This window comes from Ochotona curzoniae, unplaced genomic scaffold (genome assembly GCF_017591425.1).
Source record: "Ochotona curzoniae isolate NIBS_2020 unplaced genomic scaffold, NIBS_Ocur_1.0 contig_2699, whole genome shotgun sequence".
NCBI lineage: Eukaryota > Metazoa > Chordata > Mammalia > Lagomorpha > Ochotonidae > Ochotona > Ochotona curzoniae.
In genome coordinates this window covers 6,636,020-6,662,810 of record NW_024465561.1, presented here as the reverse complement: position 1 = coordinate 6,662,810, position 26,791 = coordinate 6,636,020, and the positions used below count along the sequence as shown (strand labels likewise).

General features: G+C 56.2%; 1 protein-coding gene across 3 annotated transcripts in view; it reads right to left on the bottom strand.

The window, feature by feature from the left end:
- The window catches only part of PEPD (peptidase D), a 101,406-nt gene that overhangs the window by 25,023 nt on the left and 49,592 nt on the right, over nt 1-26,791 (bottom strand). The gene's annotated exons all lie outside the window — the stretch shown is intronic.

Here is a 26,791-nt window from a genome sequence, read left to right as displayed (position 1 = left end):
TCCCTCACCGACTCCCCAGGACATACCCCCCGCCCCCACTCCACCCAGATGGGGCTCAGAAGAATAGCAGTCCCACCCAGGCCCAGAGAGAGGGGCCCTCGGTGTCTGCAGCGAGGACATGGTCCCGATCTATAGGTCCACACTCGCTTGGTTTCCAGGAGCTGTCACTATGGCTGCTCGGCCCTGCCACAGCTCCCTCTCTGCTGCCCACTTCTCCCGCTAGCCTGATGGCCAAGGCGATCTAGGGTCCTGCCTGCTCTGGCCCCAGCAGAGTATACCCAGAGAGACACTGCTGAAACCCACCCCTGTGTCCGCACCTCACCTCCTCTCACCCTCTCATCTCACAGCCAGGTCTCTCTCCCAAAAGTCTCCCACTCAGAGAGCGACCCGAGTCCCTGCTGTGGGCTGCCCCCCTACCCCGCCTGCTCCAACCCTCACCACCTCATCTGCTGCTCTTCTCTCTCTCTTTTTAAAGATCTATTTATTTATTTTTATTGGAAAGGCAGATATACAGAGAGGAGGAGAGACAGAGAGGAAGATCTTCCATCCGATGATTTGGATTCACTCAGCTGGAGCTGGGGCCGAGTCAATCTGAAGCCAGGAGCCAGGAGCTCTTCCAGGTCTCCCACACAGGTGCAGGGTCCCAAGGCTTTGGGCTGTCCTCGACTGCTTTCCCAGGCCACAGGCAGGGAGCTGGATGGGAAGTGGAGCTGCTGGGATTAGAACTGGCGTCCATATGGGATTCCGGCATGTGAAAGGCGAGGACTTTAACCACTGCGCTATCACGCCGGGTCCTGCTGCTCTTCTCTTGAGCCATGCCAACTCTTGCCTCCCATCAGGCTGTCCATGTGTGTTTATATTCATAAATGTAGATATGGACAAGGTCCAAGAAGCAGGTGTACAGAGAGAACTCTGCTGGTTCACTCCCCAAATGCCCACAGTGGCTGGGACGAGGCCAGACTGAAACCGGGGGCTAGGAACACAGCGGGGACCAGTCCCTTGAGCCATCCCTGCTGCAGACCAGGGTGCGCCTTGGCAAGAGGCTGCAGTCAGCAGCCAGAGCCGCACCCCACGTTCTCTTGCACAGGATGCAGGCACACTAGCGCCTGGCTGGGCTGGCGGGGCTCTACTGGATGCAGCAGCACCCGCTAGTCCGTTCCTGGTGTCAGAGTGGAATGGGTAAACAGCTGTGCAGGGAGACTGCAGCCTATGGCTGGCCAAGCTGGCACGGCCGAGTGTAGATGTTGCCCCGCCTCTCCATGGGATGCCAGCCACCTCAACATTGAGCACTGAGTCTCAAGCACATTCCGCCGACTGAACCCCACAAGGCTTGCAGAGGTCTTCAAGGGTCCCATGCAGTGCACCCTGTGGCCCACATGCCTGCAGGACTGGGAATCTGGGGGCGGGACCACACAGTGTGTTTCCCTCCTTGATGAGGGACAGGTGTGTGCAGGTTCCCGTGTCTATTCTCTTATCTCTTCCTTTTTGGGTGGCTTGTTCCTTCTGTAAAGAAACGAATGGTCCACTCTTCCTTATGGATCCCTCAGGCCTGCCCTCTGCCCTGCCCCGAGATGCCGGTCTGTGCACATCTGACCCCAACTCACTCCTCCCACCGACTGCCATGACTTCCACCGCAACACCATTCTCTGTCCAGAAAAGAAACTCTCCTCTCTCAACTTGGGCCAGGCAATGTGGGAGCCAGCCAGGGACCAACAAGCCACAGCCCCAGGCCTAAAGGGGCTGATCCATCTTGCACGACACAGCCCAGAGGCTATCTTTTCTCCCAGGGACACGTGCTGCCCCCCCCCAGTCACCACCCTCCCCAGGAAGAGAGTCTGCATCACACAGGGAGATTCCCAGAGGAGGGGCTCGGGGCAGGAACAGTGACAGTCCCCGCAATGACAGAACAAGGCGTTTACTGGACACACTGATGGCATATACTTGGCATTTTTCTGGGCACACCAAGCTAATGATGTTCCCTGACAACCATATGGGGTACCCAGAGGTCTCGGGGGATGCAACCATCTCCAGGAAGTGTGCCACTGAGGGCTCTGAACAAGCAGTGTCCAGCTCTCGGGAGACGCCCCACTCCACCTGCAAGCAAGGCCCAGGCCCCCAGTTGGCCACGTCAGCACTACTGCAGGGTCTGGTCACGGGCTGAGGCCTCCTCAGGGTATTGCCCCGACTCCTGCCCAGCATTCCTTCTCCACCTGATGGTGTCCCCGGCCTTGACTCCTCTGCATTCCAGGAACAACTCCGGGGGAGAGGAGCCACACTCCCCCACCCAGACATGGTCCTCCTTCTAGAAGGCACATGGATGGACTTCAGAAGCACCCAGACCTACTTTATTTATCTCTATATGTCAAATTTCTTGGCTCTGGGCTGTCCTCGACTGCTTTCCCAGGCCACAAGCAGGGAGCTGGATGGGAAGTGGAGCTGCCGGGATTAGAACTGGCGCCCATATGGGATCCCAGTGGGTTCAAGGCAAGGACTGTAGCTGCTAGGCCACGTCCCCGGGCCCTACACGTCAAATTTCTTTCTCAGGGTTACAGTTCTAAGTTATTTCGCAAACATGCTACTTCAGATAGAACTTTCTTTGGAAAGCGCTGTTTCTCTCCCAGCAGCAGTGGGAGGTGCTGTCTGGGCGTCAGTGCCCAAGCCCTGGCTCTGAGCAGCCCCGGCAGCCCCTGCCGCTGGGCCCTGGGGCACTCTGATCTCTTTGAGCTCCAGAGCCAACACTCCACCAGCTCCCCCACTACTGCAACAAGCTGACCCCACTGAAGTGTGTGTGTGCGTGTGTGTGTGTGTGTGTGTTGGCAGGGGGCGGGCAGTGGGAGAAGCAGCAGGTGCCGTGCCTGGGAGCGGCAGCTCAGGGATATGGTCAATACACAGCAGGAGGCTGAAAGGACCCTTGGCCACCTGCACGCAGCAAGAACCTGGATGCCCAGCCAGAAGGTGGGATTCCAGATGACGAGGGTAAGATGTGTCCTATTCCCAAAGGTTTTTCCTGCATGTAGGCACCACCACGTCCAACACCAAGCCAAAGGCACACGTAAGAGGCCGAGACACCACAGGGCTGGGCCTGGCCCGGGAGGGTGCTGAGTGCACCCAGCCCTTTCCCACCTGCTGCAGGTAGGGTGCAAAGTGGGAGCAGCCCAGAACCCCTTCTTGTAGGAGCCCCAGTAGTGCCATTCATCACACAGAGTCTTTATCCACTGCAAATAATAAATGGGGTTGCACTGGGGCTACCCCTACAAAGAGACTGCTCTAAGAAAAGGAGGTGCTGTTGAAGGGTGGGGGGTGCCCCGAGCAGAGAGCCACGGGGGGGGGGGGCCAGGGCCTAGCATGGCTGCTGGGGGACACTTCCAGAGTGTTCTGCATCTGTGTGCCCTAGAGGAGGAGCCCAGGAGGGAGAGGGGGCAGGGAGAAGACACATGCCCGCCCCATCTGTTCCCGACTCAGAGGCCAGGGAAGGGGATTAACCCAGTACCCACCTGCCCTGAACCCTTCTCCTGCCAACACTGCGAAGATGTGAGTGGGAGAAAACGGGGTGGGGGCTCCACAAAGTACCCCTCTTCGTACCTCACCTAAGGCGATCCAGAAACAAGCCCCATCCACTTCCACATTGAGTAACTTACTTGACAAAGGCCAATTAATAGGGACAGAATACTCTGATGACAGGATGATTAAACTGTTTTTGAAATAATCCATTTTTAATTAAAATGCCACCTTCTCTTGGTTTCTGGATATATTCAAGAGGAAGCCATAACAGATGTCTTGTTTTTAAACACACATTATACAAAGCCAATAATTAGAAGAATGCATGCTTTTAATTATATTTTAATTATCCTCTGCCTATGATGCTAAGTTAAGGAGCCTTTCTTGCAGCCACGGACACTGCTCGCTGAGGCCAGCAGACACCCAGCAGGTGCCCCCAGGGGCCAATCCCACCTCAGCCACATGCCCTGGTCTGAGGACTCCCACCCACTCTGGGAAGGGTCCTTATGGCCTCTGGCCTGAGTCCCGCTGCATTATGGGAGTGGCTGGTCCAGAACGGGGGTCTGTCCCGATAGGAGGCAGGAGGCCCCAAGCCTCCCCACTCCCTGCTCGCACACACACACACACCACAGCAGCTCACTGAACCTGTAAAGCAGGGCCCCCAAGAGCCACACCATCACCCATTAAAGCTTAGGGGATCCAGGGTGCTGGTGAGACAGCCACCCCATGGCATCCTGTTTTTCCAGGTGCTTTGCTGGGTGCCCACCGGGAGCCTGAGCACACACAGTCATCCCACTCTGCCAACATCTGCCCTCTTCCCAGAACTGCCACCTCTCCTCACCTCCCCCTCTCCCCACGTACCTGAGCACCTCTAACCAGGTATCCCCCCACCCAATGGGAAAGTGGCGCCAGGGGCCCCCAGCACACGCTTCACTTCCTGCTGGTGCCGGCCACCTTCCCTCATGCGGTGTCAACCACACGCCGGGCCTGCTGCCCCCTCCAGGAATCCTCTCTGGGTTCCCAGCTCTCACCTAGGAGAGCCCTGGGGGACAGGCCTCCCTTTGAGCCTGGCCTTCACCTGACCACCCTTCCCCACCTAAGTTCCCTAAGGGAAGCCCTCAATACAGGCTCTCGTGACCCAGTCCGCAGCGATGAGCACACGGTAGGTAGGTCCTCAGGGCAATGCAGGTGGGGAGAATGGAGGGCAGGAATAGCTGGTGGGAATATGCCTGGCGGGGATGAAAGCACACACGCGTGCGTGCACACGCAACCTAACCGCAGTTGCCCAGAGGTGGCCGTGGTCCGCGGGTCCTGGGTACGCTCCCTCCACACCTCTTCTCTCAGCCTCCTGTCGGCTGGATCCACCCAAGCCCCTGTTCCCCAGTAGGAACATAAAGACACGTGACATTGTGCTTCCAGGCTGTGGCAAACACAGTTATTTGAGAAGCAGAGGGACAGACACACAGAGATCTCCCATCCACGGGCTCACTCCTCAAATGCCCCCAACAGTGAGGGTTGCAACAAGCCCAAAGCAGGAGCCTGGGAGTCCATGTGTGGGAGCCACGGCCTTGAGCCATCACGGGCCACCTCTCTGGGTGCTGTATGCACAGGAAGCCGGGATCAGGGGCAGAGCTGAGACACGGGGTGCAGGTGCCTCGAGTCCCACGCTGTGCTGCATGCCTACCCCCAGGATGTTGCTTTGGAAAGCAGTTCTCTCCACTCTTTTTCCTTCTTAGAGCGGGAAGACTCGGGCAGAGGAAGCAGACCTGGGGCAGCCTCAGAAGCCACACGCGCGAGTGACAAACAGCCCTCACTGGGCTGAGCCACGGAGATCGGGAGTTCGGATGTTACAGCGGCAAACGCTGCTGTATGCTGCTGCACACAGGTGGAGATTTCAAACAAGGTCGGGGCAGAATTTTAAATCAGGGGGCAGGGACACCGAATTCCAAAGAGAGCAGGCTGAGCAGTCCTTTTTTTGTGGGAGTAGGAAAATCAGAATCCTTGCTTTCACATGACTGCGAAATCCATCTTCAAGGAGGAGTTAAGTACAACAGATAAAACCGTGCGGATACACGGCTGTGCGTCTCTGCTGGTGATCAAAGTGGCTCATAAGTGCAAACACAGTGGTCTTCAAGGGAAACGGTAAAATCGTAGACACGGAAGTCAATGAGTGCAAACAGCGGAGTCGTACTGAGGCGACTACGCAGACATACAGCACACCAGGAAGCATCAGTTCCACTTTACGCTCCAGGCTCCTGTCAGTCACACGGAGAACGTGTCTTTGACAACAGGATACCACACGAAGATTCCCAAAGACAAGATGCTTCCGGGAACGTGCAACGCGGTTCCAGCAGGTCCCAAGCAGCAGCCGCAAAGGCAAGCCCCCAGAATGCCTGGGACGGACGTTGAACTTTACTGAGTCACCCAGGGAGCGTGCAGTCACGGAGATGAACGATGGGCCTGGCACGGTAGCCTAGTGCCTGAAGTCCTCGCATCGCATGCACCAGGATCCCATATGGGTGCAAGTTCTAATCCCAGCAGCCCCGCTTCCCATCCAGCACCTGCTTGTGGTCTGGGAAAGCAGTCAAGGATGGCCCAAAGCCTTGGGACCCTGCACCTGCGTGGGAGACCCAGAAGAGGCTCCAGGCTCCTGGCTTTGGATCGGCGCAGCTCTGGCTGTTGTGGATGCTTGGGAAGTGAATCAACGGAGAGAAGGTCTTCCCTTACCAGGCTGGCAGGGGGACTATGAAGAAGGACACAATTTGCCCCAAGGCCTCAGGGGGCACAGGAGCCCTCTGTGGGGGAGGGGTCACTGACTGGTTTTCCTCCAATCCTCCCAAAGCCCAATCCTGGCCTGTGTCCTGTAAGTGGGGGGTACGCTGCCCCAGCTGGTGGGATTCCGGGAAGCACGCACCACCTGCTTACCAGACACGGACGCCAGCACTGCGGGAAAGAGCAGGCACCTTCCCCGGCAGGATGGCTGGACAATCCCTCCGGCCATTCCACCTGCAGGAACTGGCCCCCAAGAGCTGGCCTGGGGCCTGGCCCACACTCGAGGCTCATACGCATGGCTCCTGGTGTAGGACTGGCTGAGTGGTGCCTAGGCTCCCACAACACAGATGGGAACCCCTGGTGTGTGCCTCAGATCAAAGTCCACACACCCGTGCCCCTGAAAAGGTATGAAGCAGCCGGTGGAGAGGGCTTGGACACCACATGGTCTTGTCATTTTTTATAGTGTTCTGTACTGAGTGAGCTTCCTACTGGCCAAAAGGAATTATTTTCCTATCACAGCCAAGCTATTTATGTTGGGAAAATAGTTTGGGGGCTAAGAGATAAAAGGTACCCGTTAGAGGTCATCTCCCTCAACCTGGCCTTGCCCCACCGCCCCACACCCACTACAGCTGAGTGCCCAGGACGACTCTACAAAGCCGCCACAAGGGGTCGCAAGCGCACACCATCCACCACCCTCCTTGAAAAGCCCCAAGCCTGGCTTTAGGGACCCACCGCAGTTGCATCTCTATTTTCTATACTCCAGTGTGGGTGAAATGTTAAGCGAAGCAGCCCAAAACCTTCCTGCCTCCAGGTCGGGACACTCCCCGAGGGGGTGAGATCACCCTCAATGTGAAAGCTACTAGACTCCAAGAATGCCTCAGAGAAGGGAGTGGGAGAGAACCACACAAAGCATTTGTGATTCTAGCTGTGATGGCCCCGCCTCCCTTCTACCACAAGTCCTTCCCAGGAGGGGCCACATCCACAGAGACCCCTCACCTCTTCCTGGACTCCCTTTACACCCACCTGGGCATGGGAGGAGTGACGGGTGGGCTGGAAAACATCCTTACTGGCGTTCGCATGGATACTTGCCATACCCCTCAAAATCACCACCAGCTCTTGCCTCCACTGCAAGGGATTTGCTCCATGCCCCCGAGTGGTCGCCTGGGAAAGCACGGTTACCAACCTCTCTTGGGGAAGGAGGCAGCCACCCTGCTCAGGACCGTGCCACCTGGGGGACCGAGCGTCCACTGTGGGCACATGCAGCAGGTATGAGGGGAGAGGGGCTGCAGCATAGCAACCATCACGCTGCGCTTCAGCCAACAGTTCAGATCCCAGAGGACTTCCGGTCACGGCCTCGAAAGCCCCTTAGAATAGGCACAGTGGCCTGGCGGGGTCTCCTTCACCGGGCTGGGAGCTCCTGGTGGGGAGGAAACACTTCATTCCTGGAATCAGCCAGCGGTTCCCAGAAACCCTTGCAGGATGCCCCTAACTGGTTTGAACTGGTGTGAAACTTCTGGTGTCCTAGGAACTTGAGCAGCTGAGGACGAAGCTGCTTTAGGGAGTTGTGTCTTCCGGCTGGGCCGCAGGGTCCAGTCTCGCACTGTGCTGGGACGGGATGGTGGGCGAGTCCCCACCCTTAAACCGCAGTGCTGGGCGCCGCCCCCCCCACAGGGCACCCTGAAGCCCTTGAGACGCTCTCGGAATAAGACCACCCACTCTGCACCTCCAGGGCATTTAACTCATTTAAGAGGCAATTTTAATAATAACTATATATTAATTTTATATTCACTTTTTACCTATTGCAGTGGCCGTGCGCTGCTAGCAAAGAGGCAATATATTATAATGGGCTTCTGGGGACTTTTTATTAACTAATGTCCCATATTTAAAAACCTTCTTGTCAAATGCCCAACATTAAGGTGCGCTGTCCCTCTTATAATTGCTTCTAATAGACTCACTATTCAGGTCCCGGCCTTGATGCATGGCACAGGTGGCAAGTCCCTAAATTGCACTGAAAATTGCATTTTCTTTTTGTCATCGCCCACCAGGAGAATTCCGATAGCCTACAGCCGGCCACTTCAGGGTGTCAGCTGCAGTTTCTGGTGTGAGGAGAGGGGGCTGTGGAGGTGGGATTCGCCAGGACCACAGCCAACCACGGCAGTGTTCCCGCCAACTTGCTCTGCACGCAGTCTGCTTTGTCTTTTTCTATAACCAGGTTCACTGAACTGTAATCTACTACATTCAGGGAGGTGCACGCCTTGTGGGTATCCACGTGGCTGCACGGTTGCAGTAGCATCCCGGAGACAGAGCTTTGGGACATATCCAGTTTCCAGCTGGCTCCAGAACCACCCTCTTCCTCCTCGGGCTGAGGGGTGCCTACTCTTCCAGTGTAAGAGGCAGCCTGCCTCTTGGGGAACTTGCACAGAGCAGGTGACAGGGCACTTGGGGTCACCCTCCTGAGAGCTGCCATGTTCCCACACACAGCAGCCAGCTGTTGGTTTCCAGCATCCCACACACATGCTGTGGCTTCCCTGCTCCATTTGCTCCATGGGATGGCTGTGGGGCTGGGAGGGGGCTGTGTTCTGTTCAATTTGTCTCCCTTGGCGGGGAAGAAACCTTCAAACCCATCCGTGTGAGGGTCTGGAGGTGCAAGCCTGAGCGTGAGGCATGGGAGGCACCTGCGCAGGGGAAGCCAGTGACCAGTGTCCGTGTTGTGATCACCCTGGTTTCAGGGCACGATGGACAGCTGGCACTGGCGCGGTGACATCAGAACTTCGACCTTGCAGAAGTGGAAACTTTATCACAGACGAGGGTAGGGAAGTGAGTAAAAGAATCACCTCCTCTCCCCACTGTATTGAGCTGGGCCTTTGGAGTGGTCTCTGGCCCTCGGGCAGGGCCAGCAGGGGACCAGGAGGCGCAGCCCTCAGGGCTGTCACACACATTTGAGGACAGGGTGTAGGTCCAGGTCCAAAGACCAGCAGGGATCAAAGGCGCCTGCGGGATTGGGGAGCTAAGGGACGGGTGGCACCAGGCTGCTGCGGGGAGCCTGGGGCACTGGAGAGGCCAGGGAGGCCGTGAGATGACGATGCGACCACTGCAGAATTTCCAGGCAGGGCACAGTCTAGGAACAGCGGCTGCCCATGCATGCCTGGGGCTGCCAGAAGCCACCAAGTGCCAGGATGCCTTTGTTTTCGCATCCAAGCTCATAGACCCCTGGGCCATGCCGGCCTCTGATTCCAATTCAAACCACAGGGGACCCCCGGTGAGGTCCCAACACAGTGGAACCTCAGCTGTGACAGCCCGCGGGGCTGGCCCCACATGCCCGTTTTAGCCGCTTGTGAATAATAAATGTCAATACCAGGATGGAAAACAGATCCTGGCAGGCAAGCAATCAGAGGCCTGGGTTGGGTGTGCCCCTCAGCCAGCTCCGGTCACCTCTCCTGACACTGCTGCTGCCCAGCCCCTGAAGACCATGAGGACAGGTGGCCCTCGCCTCGGTCAGCCGAGGATAAAACACAGTCAAGAGCCCGGACCCCTAGAAGCCCTGGTGTGGGGTTCCTATACCTGTGCATCATGCCTCTGTGGCCTCACTGATCCTGCCTGTAGAATGGGACAATGAGCCTAGAGGACACCATTGCCCAAGTGCTGTGTGGCTGTCAGCTGTGCCCAGTGTGACCCTGACCTCTCACTCACATGGCAGTCTTGGGGTGGGGTGAGAGAAAGTGGCCCCCAAAGGCAGCAGCCACAAGGTCTCAGTGTCCCCAGCTAGCTCACTGGCATTACTCTGCATGGAGCTCCTGCCATTCCAGGTTGGTTTGCGTGTCTGTGATCCCTCCGCCCTGTGCCACCTGATGTCTGTGACTCCCTAGACACGGAGTCCCCCAGCCCCCGCCAACGTTGCAGGGGACGGGGCAGTGCAGGGGGGGAAGGCCAGGCTCCAGGGAGCACTGAGGGGGAAGCAGGTGGGCTGGGAGAACGTGGAGTTAAGGTTAAACAGACCTGGGGCTCCCTCTGCCTGCTCTGTCCCTCACCTTGGTATGTGCGCTGCTACTCTTGGCCCACAAGAGCAGGGCAGGGAAACGGGGAGGAAGTATGGAGTACAGAGAGAGGGGAGGAGAGAGCAGGGAGGGAGGAGGCTGGATGGGGATGGGATGCGGGGAGGGCAGCCTGGCGGGAAGCACTAGAGGGAGCGTGGCTCAGTGTGCAGCCTCCCCCACAGGCCCTGGCACCTCACCGGAAGGCAAGCCTGAGCCTTCCTCTGTCTCCTGATGCCCACAGCTGGGAGCTCCTGCTGGACTAAGGTAGCCACAGTCCTGCCACAGTCAAAAAGACACACCGACGAGGCTGGCCTCCCTGGAGAGTACCCAGGGGCAGCCCAGGGCTCCTCCAAGAAGGTGGCTGAAGGACTGCCAGAAGGCCTCCTGCACCACAGATCACAACTTTATGGAAAAATCAATGCCACCACCGCCTCCATCTTCCCACACCTGCTGCTGCTGTAATCACTCCATGGGGCACAGACTAGGTACAGGCTGGCATCTCCAGCGGTGTCCACCTGCATCCCAGGAGGACCCGGAAGGGAGTCCATTGGAGGAAGCCACCCAGCTGCACCACGGCGTTCCTGCACAGTCATAGGAGAAGCGAGGTAGACCCGGCCCCTAGATCACAGACAAGCATCTCCTGGTTAACTGTGGTGCCTTGGACAAAGTAGAAGTCAGGGGCTGGCAGAGCAGGGTCACAGGAAGACTTCCCGGAGGAGGTGACATCTTTGGCAGAGGAAAGTGCAAGACATCCAGAGCTGGAGAGAAAGGGGTGGGTGAGAAGAGTAGCAGCAGAGAAGGTGGTGGGAGGGGCAGTCCCGGCATGGCACGCAATGCCATCATCTTCCGCCAACTCCTTCCTCTTGACGTTCTTTTAAAGGATTCCATGCGTGACCATCAGCGTTCATGAACAAACAGCAGTCTCTGCTGTCTTGGCGCCCAGCCACTTTTATTTGTCCCCAAGTATCTGGCAGGCACCAGTTACATCAATAAAGGGACGTCAATTTGTAGCAGCCACAGGAGATGCAAAAGCTTCCGATGGATTTTCTGTCGGCACACAGGACGCCCGGAGGAGTGGTTATTAACAGCCGAGGGAGACCCGGGGGCAGGCCCGGGAGACAGCGCTCCAGATCCAGACGGGATTAAGGAGATCCTGGAGGCTCCGGACGGCTGAGCATCATAAATAACGCTGAAATTTTACACCGTGGCTGAACTCTTGGCTGTCACACTCGTTTAGGTCACCCGGTGTTTGATGTGGTATAGCAGGATGACAAATATCCTTCCCAATGGCTAAGTGCACATGGCCCATCAGGATAAATCATTGGGAAGCAGGTGGCCACACTGGGGAGGGGTGTGGGGGGGTCTCTATGGGGGCGGTATACTTGAACAGAGACTTCTGAAGATGCAAGGACCCTCAGGTTCAGGCTTTGTTTTCTGGTGGACTTTTGACATTTTCTGCTGTGTCTTATTGTGCAGAATCCAAGTCCCAACCCCTGGGTCTCACCTGCAGGTGGTCCCCACAACCACCAAGTCGCTACACAAAGACAAGATCAGAAACAAAAAAATACACAGTGCAGGAGGAGTAACACGGCACAGCATCCAACCACAACATGAGACTGGTGCCTTATTTTCCCAGAAATGAGCTGCCAAAGGCGCCCGACTGGCCCGCTGCCCAGAATCAAGCCCCAAAGAGGTCACCAACCAGCAAGACTGGAGGGCCACCTGGGAGCTAAGGGAGGGAGCTGTGAGGACAGGCTGTGAGGTGCTGGGGTTCTGGCATGCACATCTGTCTACAGGTCCAGCAGCTCCGGGCCCCCACACCACAGCATGGTTGTGCTGATGCTCGCTGCCAGGAGGCGGAGCTTGCAGGATTGTCAGGAACAGAATGGGTGAAAGGCTTTCACCAATGCCAGCTCTGTCGTTTGAAGACCAAGGCCAACACCGGGCTCCCAGGCTCCCTCCGGCTAGCCAGGACCGCGGTGGCCACTGTGTACAGGAGGTGGGGACAGCAGGGTTCTGCCCGCGGACAACACCTCAGCCCTGGTGGTGGAAGTCCCTGGATCAGAACTGACTCAGTGACAAGCAGGGGCTGCTGTGGGGCTGAGGAGTGCTCCCTTCTCATTCTCTCCTCCAAGAGGGAAGTACAGGATATGGCCAGGGCTCTCATCACCTGGGCACATCTCCCTTGCACCTGCTGGACCTGGGTCCCATGCCTCCCAGCACCCTACCTCACTCTGGCCTGAACACTTAGCTAAACCAAGGGGAACCTTGGAAGGAGCAGCAGCCCCTCTAGACACTCTCCTGGAGGGGCCAGGTGTCCTGCTGTGCCACCTCATGGCAGCTCAGGCTGCGAGGGCCAAGGTCATTTGTTTCCACTTCCTGGGATCCAGCTGAGGCATAGCCATGAGGGATGCCTCTTGGGATATCAGGTCAAACGGCCACAGCATCCTGATCAGGCTGCACCCCGCCGCCCCCGCCAACTGCACCCCCATCACATCCCGAGACCAGAGCAGCCCAGGATTAAATCATGTCACAACCTCAAAGGTACTGCCACCCTTAGGCCTTGATTAATGCCTCCCCTAAGCTCCCAGGAGCAAATGCCAAACCAGGAGTCGGGGCTGCAGGAAACGCTCCTAAATAATGATCTCACAAGAGCTGTTCCTCAAGCACACGCACGAATCATTTATAAAACTCCCGAGTGACAGAGCAGCCCTTCCCCCCCTGCTGCTGCTGCTGCTGCTGCAGTGTCCCCCGCACAGGTGGCCCAGGCTCTTCCCCTTCCTCAACAGCACCTGCTTCCTTCCAGGGCACCTAGGGGTTCTCACCCTGATCTCAAACAACACACTCTGCCCCACAGCCACTCTGGTGCATTCGAAACATCAGGCTCCTGCCTGATTCTCCTCTCTGGCCCCGGGGCCCTGGCACCTGTGGCCCCTGCAGGAGCCCATCACTGGCTCCCTGAGTCTGCCCTTGACCCCCGGCCTTTGTCCTGCACATGGCAGGCTCCTCTGCTCACCATCAGGCTGCATCCCCCCTTAACTTCTGGTCTCCTAGGGTCCCCTTGCTGATCTTTTCTGATGCCCAGCACACCACACCTCCTCAGAGTGACCTGAATGTCATTGCCTGTACCAACACTGCCTGCACCACCCTTCCCACTCTCACTTTTTTGGTGATATTTGTCACCATTGGGCACAAGGGCATGCAATAGTAATTTTGTAAGTTTGTGGAAGAGGGCATGCAAGAGTTTATTTTGCTGCAGAATTCTGAAACGCGTGCATATGCTGGACCAACCACGTGCATGGAGTTTATGATGTTTATTCCCACCCTAACAGCTCCTGGACAGGTTTTCCAGAAGAGCTGCTAATACCTGCCTGTTTTGGCCTGGCATGGGCAGGCCATGAACATGCCACCATCCCCTGGCCCAGTGTGCCCACACATAATATACCTGCCAAGGATAGGTGGTACGTGATGGCACCACCCATCAGCCAGCTTGGATGCACTCAGGCCTAGAGTCAAGGGGAAAGCCTGGTGGTGACGTCAGAGCTCTCTGCAACAGACACCCTTTTCCCCTCCACTGACCCCCCACCCCTACCTCCAGGCATGGCCATTCCTTCCCAGATGGATGTGGCCACACCTGTGACACCAGGTGATCCTGGTGAGTCTTGCCATGCTGTGCCGTCCAGCCTAGAGCAATGCCCTGGCTCCCTGCCACCTCCTTAGATGGTATCTGCAGAGCCACTGGGCATCTGATATCCTCTTGGGGGGAGGCCAGCCCCTGGCCGGGCTCTGTGGCCACCTGGATGTGATTGCCACACAGTTCTCATTGCAACACTGACATACTCCCCTTATCTGCTGGCCCAGCGGTGTGGACCTGACTCCTTGAAAACCACGGGGGCCATCGGGCTCGCCAGGGTCAGGGACCACATCCCCAGGAAGCACGGCTGCCTGGGAGAGGGCACAGCCCTCGTGACCACTGCCTGGCTTTGACCAGTGTGACCCCCATGCCCTAGCCAGGCCAAACACTGACTGAACCTACCAGGTCCTCACTGTCCACCTGTATCCTTCACTCCGGAACATGTACCGAGCACCTGCTGGTGCTGTTCTCACTCTCCTCTCTGCAGCCTGGGGTGAGAGGGGACGGTACTCCTCCTGGGACCTGGCGCACCCCTGTCCACCCTCCACCCCTCTGCACTCTCCGCTTCCCCAGGCCTCCCCCCTGAGCAGCCCAGCCCTTTGCTCTGGCCCTGCTGTCTGTGAAGGGAGAGACCAGCACCAGGGACTGAGAGAGGGGGTGGCCCCGGGTTTCCTGGCCAACGCCAACCTTAACCCAGGGCTTGGTGGGAAGTCCAGACCCTGCCCCTGCTTCGGCGGTCTCTTTCTACTTCCTTACCTAGTGAGTTGGTCAGATTCCACCCTGATCCCAGCTCATAAGCCATCATGATTCACAATGTCTCAGTCATTTGTCCTTATATATAAAAAGGTGTTTTTAAATGACAAGTTCCTCAAAAGTCAACTGTGTCTTTCTGGGGCATTGATGGCTGGTGAGTCAGAGGCGGCAGCGTTCCTGTATCCGGCAGAGATAGCCACAGCCCAGCAGGACCCCAGCCCCCAGGCCGATGCAAGGAGCTCCCACGCTGGCCCACTTCCAGATCTCGGTACTTGGCCCCCGCACCAGCCTCCCTGGGTTGCTCCTCCATGCGCGTGTCACTCAGAGCCACAGTTCAGGCTGTTCCAGGCACTTGCTGACTCCCCAGGGCCTGGCCCAGCTGCCCATTCCGCTCTGACCCACCAGATCCACCTCTGCACCCTCCTTCCTAAGACAGCACCACATGGTGGATGCTGAGTTCTGTGCCTACTTCCGCCTCCTCTCTCAGGTCACCCCCTTTCCCTACCTGCCTGTGTTTCTCTTGAGAGGTTGGCCTCCGCCCAGCCCCAGCCATTCAGAAAGCTGAGCCTACAAGGTCTGAAGTAGGCCTGGCTCCCTCAGACAGCAAAGAATTTGCTTTGGGTTGGCTCCTGCCCCCCCTGAAGCAGCGGTGACAAAGATGCACTGAGGCTGTCGGCGCGGGTCCTTAGTCTTGCTGGAAGGAATCCCAGCTCCCAGGACTGCCCCTAGGAGAGCAGGATGCAGGGGAGTCGTGCAGAGAGGAGCAGGTGACCGTCCGTAAGCCAGGGAAGGTGGCCTTAGGAGAAAACAACCCTGCTGGCACCTTGATCTTGACCTTCCACCCCCAGAACTTAACAAGTGTGTCTGCTGTCTCAGCTGCCGGTTCTGTGGTCTTTGCTATGCAGCCCTAGGCCTGGGGGCGACAAACCGAGATGGGGTGACATCCCGTCATCCCTTGCCGTGATCTCAGCTCTGAACCAGCGAGAAAAGACGTGAGCAGCCTGTCCCCTCCAACCTGCTGCCTGCCGGGGGGGATCCTGGGTTCTCGTGGGAAACACCAACCCACACCTTCCCCCCTCCTCTCACCCCACCACCAAGGAAAGGAGTGCTGGCTCCCCCATCCCAACTCGGCAGCCTGTTAAGATTCATTTCTCTCCTCTTCAAAGCATTATAGATTGATTGCTAAGCCTTGCCGTAAATCAAAAGAAAGTCACTACTCATTACCTACTTAGAATTCCCTGGGTTCTTCCTGGGAGACCATTTCTCAGCTGTTTGATCTCCGAGCCACCAGCACTATCTGCAGGCACGCCACCCATCACGGCAGCCACCACACACCTTTTTTTTTTTCTTTTCATTTTTTTTCTTCTTCCAGGCTCCTTTCGTAGCACTTAGATGAATTTCCACCTTTCCCCAGCTTTAAGAAGAGCTGCCAAGATAAATGATTCAAAGACTCCAACTCAGGCTGAAGGTGCACAGGCTGCCTGAAGCTTCTGCAGCACTGAGCTAGGATGGCAAGCACTGTGTCTCATGGGCCAGGCAGGTTGGCTGGCTGCTGGCCCCAGGCTCATCTGGGTACCTGCATGCTCTCTCCAGAACCTCTGTACCCGCAGGACAGCTGTCCAGCTTTGGCCAGCACCAGGTGCTCAGCCATGGCGAAGGCCCTCCAGCCGGCTGTGTCTGAGGGGAGTGAGCAAGGTGGTCTGATTGCTTAGCCTTCCTGCTGAAACCATCCTGAGCTCCTACCCCTACAAGAGCTTGACATGGCCATGGGTGCTTATACAAGGGTCGGGTAGAGGATCCAGTGCTTATTGCTGCACTGGGTAGAAAGGCTTATTTAAAAAAATTTTCCCCCACCCTTGCATACATAGGTCTAGGACCAGTCTTCAGCTGGGCCTCCAGTTGTGTCGCCAACAGCCACCTGCCAGCTCCAGGAAGGTGTCAGAAGTGTTCTGGCTGTCCTTCCTTGATGAGTAACAGCAGGAACAGAGGCCAGTCAGGCTCAGCTCTAACCAGGCCCCCATCTACCATGGGGTGGGGAGGGACAGAGGGTTGGGCTGGACACGGGACCATCAGGGCTCTCCACTAACAAGTCCCACCAGCTTGGCTACAGGAACCACAGTGTATTTGGTCCCAGCTGGGACTCTCATGAGACACCTGAGCAGGCCACCGTGTCGCTTCTAAAAGCCACGGCATGAGAATAAGCCCAGACAGAGAGGCAGCCCAGTCATCGCAAGTGTATTCACCAGGGTTGGTACTGTGGCATGGCAGGTGAAGCCACAGACGAGGATACAGGCATCCCACATCGCCGCTCCAATCCTGGCTGCTCAGCCTTCGATCCAGCTCCTCGCTAATGAACCTGGGGCGGCTGTGGAACATGGTTCAAGCACCTGGGACACCCAGATGGAGCTCAAGGCTCTTGATTCTGGCCATTTGAAGGGTGAGGCTCTTCATCTCTTTCTGTAACTCCTTCTAATAAATGAATATCAACCCTCCCAAAAAAAATTTTTTTAGGAGTAAAAACAAAAGTACATCCCCAGGAGGTGCCATGACACACACGTGTGTAAATGTGTGTGTGTGTGTGTGTGTGTGTGTGTGTGTGTGTGTGTGCACCCTGGGGACCACATGGTAGCACCAACACAGGATCCCTGGGACTCTGTCTCCCCAGATTGGGCTTTTTTACAAGAGAAAACGCACATGCAGGCAGTTGGCTGGGTCTGCGAGCAGAGAGCAATGATCCCAGCCCCTCCCGGCAGTCTCCCTGCCATGATGCTGCAGGCGTCGGGCCACCTGACAAGGACAACACTATCACCGCAGGCAGGGAAGAAACATGCTAGCCGTCCCCAGCACCAGGATCACTCCAGCTGCCACAGCCTGGCTCCTCTGAGTCTCCAAGTCCAGCATGAAGGCTGTAAGGATGACAGCTAAGTGGGCAGAGCTGTGCTGGCTCCCTGGCTGGGCGTTCTTTCTCACCCTGCTCAGAGGCAGGCCTGCAGGAAAGCTGCAGCCAGCACTGGCACTGCCCGGGGACGACCACTGGAAGGCGCTCCACGGCCCACACCAAGTGGAGGCTGACACACAGCACAGCAGGCAGGAGAGCCTGGCCTCTGATGTCTGCACCTACACAAAACAGCTGCCCTGCCAGGGGACAGGAACCTACAGTTGGGGCCTTCCAGCAGTGAGTGCCCCCTCCCCAACTCCACAAGCCCGCCCACCTTGGTAGAGCAATCATACATTACCTTCGGGCTTCAAGAGCAGACGCTCCTACTGGCAGACATGGAAACGCCGTTCAGCGTTCCTGGATTAAACCTGTCATGCCAGCCACAGAAGCCAGAGCTAGGAGGCAAAAAACTCACGGCCTGAGATAATTGCTCCCACAGGGAGTGCCTGTGCGCGCCGGCACGTAATGGATCTGGCTGAGAAAGTTCTAAAAGCTAGCACCAACCCCTTGCAGCATCATCACAGCTGTCTGCCTGCCCCGGGAGCCGAGGCGGAGGAACTGCGGTTATAGAGGAACTCCTCGTTGGATGCTCTGGGTCAAGGAGCAAACCTATTCTGTGACCACAGCCAAGCATGGCAACCTCCACCAAGGGGGCCTTAGCCATCCTCGTGCCCTCCGGAGTCTCCTCCAGAGCCGTGTAAAGAAACCAAGAGAGGGGCCTCTGAGGTGGGGGGTTGAAGACCAAGATCAGCTCAGGCACCCAAGGCCCCTGGTGGGAGTGCAGCTCACCGTCTTTCTATGCAAAACGCACAAGGCAGTCTTGTCCCCAACAGCACTCCCATTTTTCTTGAAATACATGATCCTTTTGACTCTTTTATCTTCACCTCTTGTGATAGAGACATCGATAGGAGAAATCCTTTTCAATTGTGAGAACCAACAGTGTGAGAGAGATGAAAAGGGCTGGGCATGGCGGGAGGGGGGATGAAGGAGTGGTGGGGGGAGGCAACAAGAAGTTGGGTCAGTGGGGCATGCCCTAGGCTGCGGCGCCGGGGGGATTCCAGCCCAAGTTGCCAGCTCGTCTGATTTTCCAACACAAGTCAGGGAAAAAAAGAAAAGAGAAAAAGAGAGAGAGAAAATGGAAGTTAGGGAGGGAGACCAAGAGTGAGCATAAGCAAAGAAATCACCCTTCCATCTACCAACTCACTCCCCAAATGACCACAGCAACTCAGGGCTGGGCAAGGCAAGGCCAGCAGCCTGGAACTCCAGCCGGCTCTTCCAGGCAGGTGGCAGGGACCCAGGGACTCGGGCCATCATCTGCTGGGACCTAGAATGCATCGGCAGAGAGCTGGACTGGGAGTGGAGCAGCTGAGACTTGAACCAGAGCTCTGATATGGGATGCCGTCATCACGAGTGGCAGCTTTACCCACCGTACCACAATCCCAGCTCCAATCTCTGAGTCACTGAAATGAGCCCAAACCAGCCAAACATCCCACTGACACCACCTGAGCACCGAGCCCAGCCTAGAGGCTACCAGCTCGCAAGCGCTGGAAATTCCTCCTGGGGAGAGAGAGATGAGGGGGTCGGGGAAGGGGATACCAGAATCCTGACTTGACAGAGAACCTAGGAGGCCCTTTGGGGGGACTCCAGGCTACTCTCTGGGGCACAGGCTCCCAGCCCATGGTCAGGATGCTGCTCTGATCTCCACGGCGGCTCGGCACTGCCTGGATAGCCTCCCCTGCCCGGCACAGTGTTTCTAGCTCCTCTGGCCATCTACAGCTTCCCCTCCCCCTCCACCCGGGACCTCCAGGTCAGAGCGGCAGGTGGGGGCCTGGCAAGTCTTCCTATGGGAAATGGGATATTCAGAGAGTGCCTCCAGCCCACAACTTTTCAGGACCCATGAAGACAGTACATCCGAGTTCAGTCACAGCCACCCATGAGGGGACCAGCCCAAGTGGGAAGGGGGTCTCGCTACAAAAATGCAATGAACTGCGACATGGGGGTTGCAGGGAGCAACAGGGCAAACCAGCTTGAAAATTCTCTGAGGGGACACAGACGTGGGAATGCTGAGAGAAAAAGACAGCTCAGAGCTGGTGACAGGAACACCGAGGGAGGCCTGATGTGATGACAGGCTTTGCCGGCTGGGCTCAAGAAGCAGGTGCTAGGCTTACCAGGACAACCCCAGCTGCATGTGTGTGTGTGGCCTGGATCCCTGTGAGCCATCATGTTTCAGTTTGTAACTGAGAAAGAAGCTGCAGGGAACTGGAAAGTAGAATTGGTCCAGGGTGATATGACATCACAGGTCTCTTGAGTACATAACCTGGAGCAGGTGCACCTGCCCCTGGGGAAAGGCGGATGGGGTGACAGACAGGAAACACAGGGGGTGGGAGGTTCCTGCTCATGTGTGAGCAGTCACTGCTTTGGGCCTGAGGCAGAGCCGCCAGGCTGATGGTCCAACTAGTTGTCCCCAGCGCTGCGTGCAGCTCCGTGGTGCACCTCTGGGGGCCTCAGCCAGAGCACACCTGGGCATAATCATGGCAGGTTCTCTGCATGCACCAGTGCATTCCCAGAGCCCATTCATTCTCCAATGAAAGGTACCAGGGCACCCCTAGAGTCAGCATGGGGAGCGCAGAGGACACGCTTGGAACAGCTTGCTGGGTCAGGAACACAGCAAAGCTCAAAAAGCAAGTTGGGGGGTGGTGGTTGGTGGAAGGATGGGGGTATATCTCAGAGGGACCTAGTGCCAAATGAGAGCACTTTGATGCCCATAGCAGGAGTGATTGGAGCAACAAGATAAATAATGCAATACTGGATTACAACCCAAAGTATAAGATAAATATCCACAAGTCTATACAGACAGGAGTAAATAGCAGTAAATGGCTGGATAAACAACGAACGTGGAAACAGGAGAGTCATGAATAATGCATGCAGGCGCTCCAGCCTCCAGGAGGTGGCCCGCCTATGCAGGCTGTGTGGCAGGGAACGCTGCCCCAGCCAGGGGAGTGAGGCCTATGCCAGCAGGGCCAGGACACACCCACAGCCTGACCCCAGTCTGATGTGCTGGAACTTCATTCTGTGAGCTTCTTCTAGGCAACCCCAGTGTAACCACGAGAAGGTTACGACAGAAAGGCAGGCCTCCAATGACCTGAGCAGGGCTCATCGAAACGACCAGGAGTGAGAGCACAGCTGAGAGGCATCCAGAGAGACGGACGACTACATGCAATGCCCGGGAGGCGGGGTGGGGGGACTCGGGCAATGCTGTGGTGACATCACTCATGAGACACAATGTCTACAGCAGGGAGAGACGAGTGCAGGGTGCACGGGAAGTCTCTGGCTTTCCCATCACTTTTCAGTGAGCTGAAACTGTCTTAAAATAAAAAGGTTAAAACACATGCACTCATGCATGCATGAGGCCAAGGGAGAAGCCAAGTGAGCAGCTGATAAAACTAGGCACTCTTTCCTGATAAAAAAAAAAAAAAAAGAAACTCCTTGTCAGTCAGGAAGAAAACACTACTCCTTTACACTGTGATAACTAATTATCTGAAATCAACAGTGAGCATGGTTTTGTGGTGAGAGGCCAGAGACAGCTCTGTCAAGGTGCGTACTGGGTACCGCAGTTGCCGACAATGACCCTGGACAGACAGGGCCTACTGCAGCTGTCGTTGGCCCTCCTAAGCTCGGGCAGGCCTGCCTGTATTACCAGCCTACAGACTGGCAGGATGGCCCATTTCTCAGGGCTTTTCAGAGGCGACACAAGTGCTCCACGGCTTAACCCAAAGAGAACAGGAAGGGACCCAGGCACATTCTCAGACACTTGGCAATGCCGAGCCATGTGGGCAAATTTCCCTACAGCGTGCCCCTTTGCTGATGTTGGGTGGTGTGCAGAGAGCTGGTGGTGTGCAGAGAGCCGGGTGGGTGGGTGGGCACCCAGGACCAATCCTGTTAGTACAGTACAGAGTGTCCTGGGATGAAGTTAACTCCATGGAGACAGTGTGGCTGGCCAGGGGCAGGCGGGACTGCCTCTCTGGGGATGTGACAGAGCCCCAAGGCCATCAGCCAGGGCAGTGCTGGCAGGAACCCGTGGCAGCTACCGTGGCCGCTACCGTGGCCAAGGAGGAAGAGTCTGCACACCGGGTCTGCATCCAAAAGGCCCCAGCTCACAGGGAGGGGCCCCTCACACATTCCTACCTGGGGTTTCAGGTAAGGCTGCCTGGACCCAAACTGCCTCGAAGGACCCCAAACCAGACCTAGGGACTCTTCAAGGACGACAGGTGAACGAGGACTGCTTCCCAGTATCCAGGCTTGCCCAGGGCTGGGACTGGATCAGGTCACACCAGGCCCAGAACAACTGGAAACCCACCATCTCCAGAAGCTCCCAAAAGGAAGGGAAGAGGGATTTCCTGGCAAGACCTGGGTGTAACCTGAGGGGGCACCTTACCCTAGAAGGAGACAGGCAAGGTTGTGGCTGAGCACATGCCAGCATGGCCAGCCCTCGGGCACTGACCAGAAGCAGTTCCTGGCCCTGGAGACGGGAACACAGCTCCCCGCAGGGCTGGTAGAGAAGCAGGGTCCCTTGGCAGGGAGCACAGCAGGGGCAGCAGAGGTGGGTACATGAAGGGGTGTGTGAGTCTGTCCATGCTCTTGGTGTGGTCCACACTCCAGCTAGGCTCAGTAGCAATACGGGGCATCAACTCCCCCCCTCCTCAACCCTGCCAACTACCCTCACTGCAGCTAAAGTCCCCTGTCCAGAAAAACACAGCTGCCTGCTTACTAAGAACCAGCTGGGGCTGCACCACCTGCTCCCTGGGCTGCACAAGTTCACAGAGCAACCCCCTGCCCCGGTACCCCACACCTGGTGGAGCATGTGTGTGGTGTGAGCATGCGTGCAGTGTGCAGTTGTGTCTATGTGCAGTATGAGGAACATGTGAATGCATGCAAAGTGGTCTGTGGCGATGTATGTGTGTGATGTGTGCCACGTTTCTGGTGTGTAGACATGTGGTGTTTGTGTGTATGACAGGTTTTATGCATTGTGCTTTGGTGTATGTGTGTGTGCAGGTGTATGTATGATGTGGAATATGTGGTGTGCTAGGTGTGCACATATGGTCTGTGGTGTGCGTGTCTCTGGTATGTAGGGATATGTGGCTACATGGCATAAGTGTATGTGTGGTATATGCTGTGTGGGTGTGTGTGAGGTGACATGTGCTAAGTGTGTGCAGGTGGTGTGTATGTGTGTCTGTGTTTAATGGTAGAAAGAGACTCTCAGACTGAGTCCCCCTACTGTCACCCAAAGCTGGCCCCACAGAGCACAGGACCATGCCCCCTCCCTTTGTCCAAAGCAACAAGACCTTTGGTGAAAGCAGCCCAGCCGCCAAGTGCTTCAGCAGCAGGGGATAGGGTGTGAACAAGAGGCTATTCCTGTGCGCTGCTCCAGGATGACCCAGCCTTGGCCAGGAGTCTAGAGAGAGATCTTCAGATAGGCACCAAGAAGCCCAGCCAGGGAGGGAGGACAATATTAGCCATCCCTGCCATACCAATACATGATTTTTAAATATTTCTTTTCTTTATTTCAAAGGAAGTGTAAAAGAAAGGGATCAAGAGAGGGAGGGAGTGGGGGAGAGAGAGAGTGTGAGATGTTCCATTTACTGAGTCACTCCCCAAATGGCTGCAAGGTTGGGCTGGGCCAGATTGGAGCCAGGACACTATCCCAGTCCCTGACATTGGTATCAGGGGCCCAAGCACTTGGGCCATCTTCTGCTGCTTTCCCAGGTGCACTAGCAGGGACCAGATTAGAAGTGAGGCATCTGGGACTTGAACTGGTGCTCATATGAGATGCCAGCATCACAGGCAGCAACTTAACCCATGGGCCCCACAGACCCTCTGTCTTTTAAAATGAATCCCATGACCTCAACGGGGGCAGTCATCAAAGGGCCCAAATGCCCCACTCAGTCAGAAGAGACACAGTAATGCCAATTAAGGTCTCAGGCTGTCAAAAACATCAAGTTATTAATCTCCTGGTGGCAAATGTGAAGCAGGCCCTGCTTACACAGCCAATTGGGCATGCTCTAAATTAGTGTTCGCAGGTAATTGATTTGGCTGCCAACCCGTGCCAGCCTGCTACAAGCTGGTTATGCTCCTCGCGTTAAATAATATGAGGCGATAAAATGGACTGCTTGCTTGGGCCTGAACCGGGATGCTGTCCGAGCCCAATGTACTCACACGTGACCTGCCTGTTGGTTTAGCACAATTTTACTACACCTCAATGGTGGAAAATGATTTTCACTTCCTCAGCAACCTCACCCACAAGCACAGGGAGGGGGAAATGGTGCCTGCGCAAACACTATCCGCTTGCTGCTTCTTTTTTTTTTAAACACTGCCTTCCAGATTTTACAAGTTCTTGACAGCAAAGCTACACTGTGAGATGAAGCTTGGCCTCCTGGCCAGTTTCTGACAGCCTGCAGCCCTGCCATGGGACATCAGGCACTTCATGTGCAAGGTCCCCATGGGAGGCTAGGCTGGCCAGGTGCCCGATGCATGATTCGGCAGATTTCAGGGATCCCAGCTGGGCTTGCTGTGTTTGCTCACTTTCTGCTCCACCTGGCTGCCTGGCTGCCCCTGACCTTCCTGGGCAGTCATCCAGGGGTTCACAGGGTCTCCTGAGCCACTAACAGGTGCTCTGGCAGATTCGTATTTCTGTAGTGACTTAAGGAAATTTCAGAAATCCCCAGTGGCGTAGGGAACAGCAGAAAAGCTTAGGACCTTTCTCCTCCAGTCCATGTCCATCCTTCTAATGACCCCAGGCAGTTCTGGGCTCTCAGATGCTATCCCAACAATGAGACACAGCCTTCTAGGACACAGGACACAAGACAACCCGAGTAGTGGTAGGCTGAGAAGAGTCAGATGTCCCCAGGAGCCAGGGGACGCTCTTGAGTCCAGCTAGGGACACTTCCAGATGGATGACACACCCTGGACAACCTTCTTCAGGCAGTGGTGACACCCCTGGGACAGACTCCAACTCTTTTGTCGTCTGTCCATTTTCTACAGAGCAGTTTCCCAGTCCCAACCCCACCTGCCCAGCCCAATGTTCTTAGACACCCAAATGGCACATGGCGTCCGTGGGTCTGATGGCAGACGCTGCCTCTATCAGCAGCACCCATGAGCAGCTACGGGTGGGCGTGGAACACAGCAGGAGTACAATGATGCAAACACCTGGCCCAGCCCGCTGAATTGACAGCAGTCAGCACCCTCTGCAGAGCTGCTGCTCGACAGGAGCCCTTGGCCAAGGCCTCCAACTTCAGGCTGCCTGGTACATAGGGAAGGCAGACAGCAGTGGGGCCAGCCTGTGCATGGTAGTATAGGTGGAAGGCTTAGCAGTCTGTAGGGCAAAAAGGGAGCTCTCCCCAGAGCTGAGCCTTGGCCAAATGCAGCACGGAGACAGTGCAGGAATGCAAACTCCAACACAGCAACTTTTACAATAAGATATCTTTCCAGCAGTACAGACTAGGCAGGGGTGACCTGAAGGGATCACAGTAACACAGTCAATCCTTGGGGACCAGGGAGGGACTCGCGGCTCCAGGACACCCCTGAGGACAACAGAATCCAAGGACGCTCAAGTGCTTTCTGTAATGTTTGCATAAAACCTCCGCACCATCTCCGGTATACTTTAAATCATCTCCAGATTGCTTGTAATACCCAACACAACGTGAATGCTGTACAAATAGGTGCTACACTGTACTGCAGCGGGAATAAGGACAAGGGAAAAACGTCCATTCGGGTGGTGACAACGTGACTTTTCTAAGTGGAGTATTTCTAATCTGCGATGGGTTGGATGTGCAGGAGTGGGAGCCACAGATATGGAGGCCCAAGGGCACCATCAGCTTGGTAAATGCGATGCAATATACACATGGTGACCATAGGAAGGGAAGAAAAACTCTGAGACACCTACAAAGTGTTTACCAGTGAAATGACTGAGATTCTGAGATCCAACTTTAAAGTATTCCAGCAAGACAAATGAGCGCAATTAAACAAAACGCTGATGGGGACTTTGGGGTTCATTGTACTATTCTACTCCATTTGAAATTTCCCTTTTAAATTAAAAACAAAACGTCTTCCATTACCCGGGCTGGAGGCTGAGAGCTGGGGAGGAAGCATTCTGGGACCCATGCAGCTCCATGAAGCCTCACCAGCAGGAGCAGGGTTGTGCTCTGGGATGCCAGGGATGGATGGCTCAGCGTCCTCCCAGGCACAGGCCACCAGCCTGCAGTGGATGCATGGCAGGGCTCCGCGCCACGCTGAGCTCATCCTGCTCTTGTTTCTTGGTTATTTTTATTTTCAGGCCTAACTCTGGCCCAACGATGCGTAGACAGTTTTTAGGGCAGTGGCCACCTAAGGGAGCCACTGCCTAGCCCGCCTCCTGGGGGTAGCCCCCACAGTGCTTTTCCTGCGCTGGAGGCTCTGAGGGCAGAGGGCTGGGGGAGACCACAGACACTGCTCTGCCGTGAGGGTCCAGAGCCCTGAACACTCTGCCGTGTTGTACTCTCCGAGGTGAACCTTGGCTGTCCACCCTCTGTTGGGAGAACCGAACACTAGGCAAGAGTTTTCACCTTCCCCTTTCAGGGTCTACCCTGTCCAGGTTGCACCTGGAAAAGCACATGGGGCCCAAAGCCATGGTAATGGTGAAAGAAAGGGTCCACGCTGCCCCTTGCAGACCCTAACTGCCCCTTGGCCCTGTACCCTGTGCTAACACAACATAGGTGGACCAGAGGAGTTGGTGGTGCAATATGCAGCTGGGGTTTTGCCCTGGGCAGCCTCAGGTGAACTTGGGCCCTACAAGGTGCAATGGCAGACAACTTGCAAGGCCAGGTGGCCTAGGGGAGGCCAGGGTGGGGTATACACAGTGGCAGCATTTTCAGTGTCCCCTTTCTAGAGCTTGCTGACAGGACAGTGGCTGGTGGGAGACCCTGGATTGTGGGTGGGAAGGAAGACGTAGGTGGTCTGGACCTGACCCCAGTGGCTCCCTGCTGGCCCCCAGGTAGCAGTGTGCCAGCCCCTGGGACCTAGAGCAGGGCTGGGCAGCCCCAGTAGACACCCTGGGTGAACTGCTCACTACAGGCCTAACCGGAGCCCTCCAGAGCACTTTAAGAGTCATTTAAACATTCTTCGACCCAG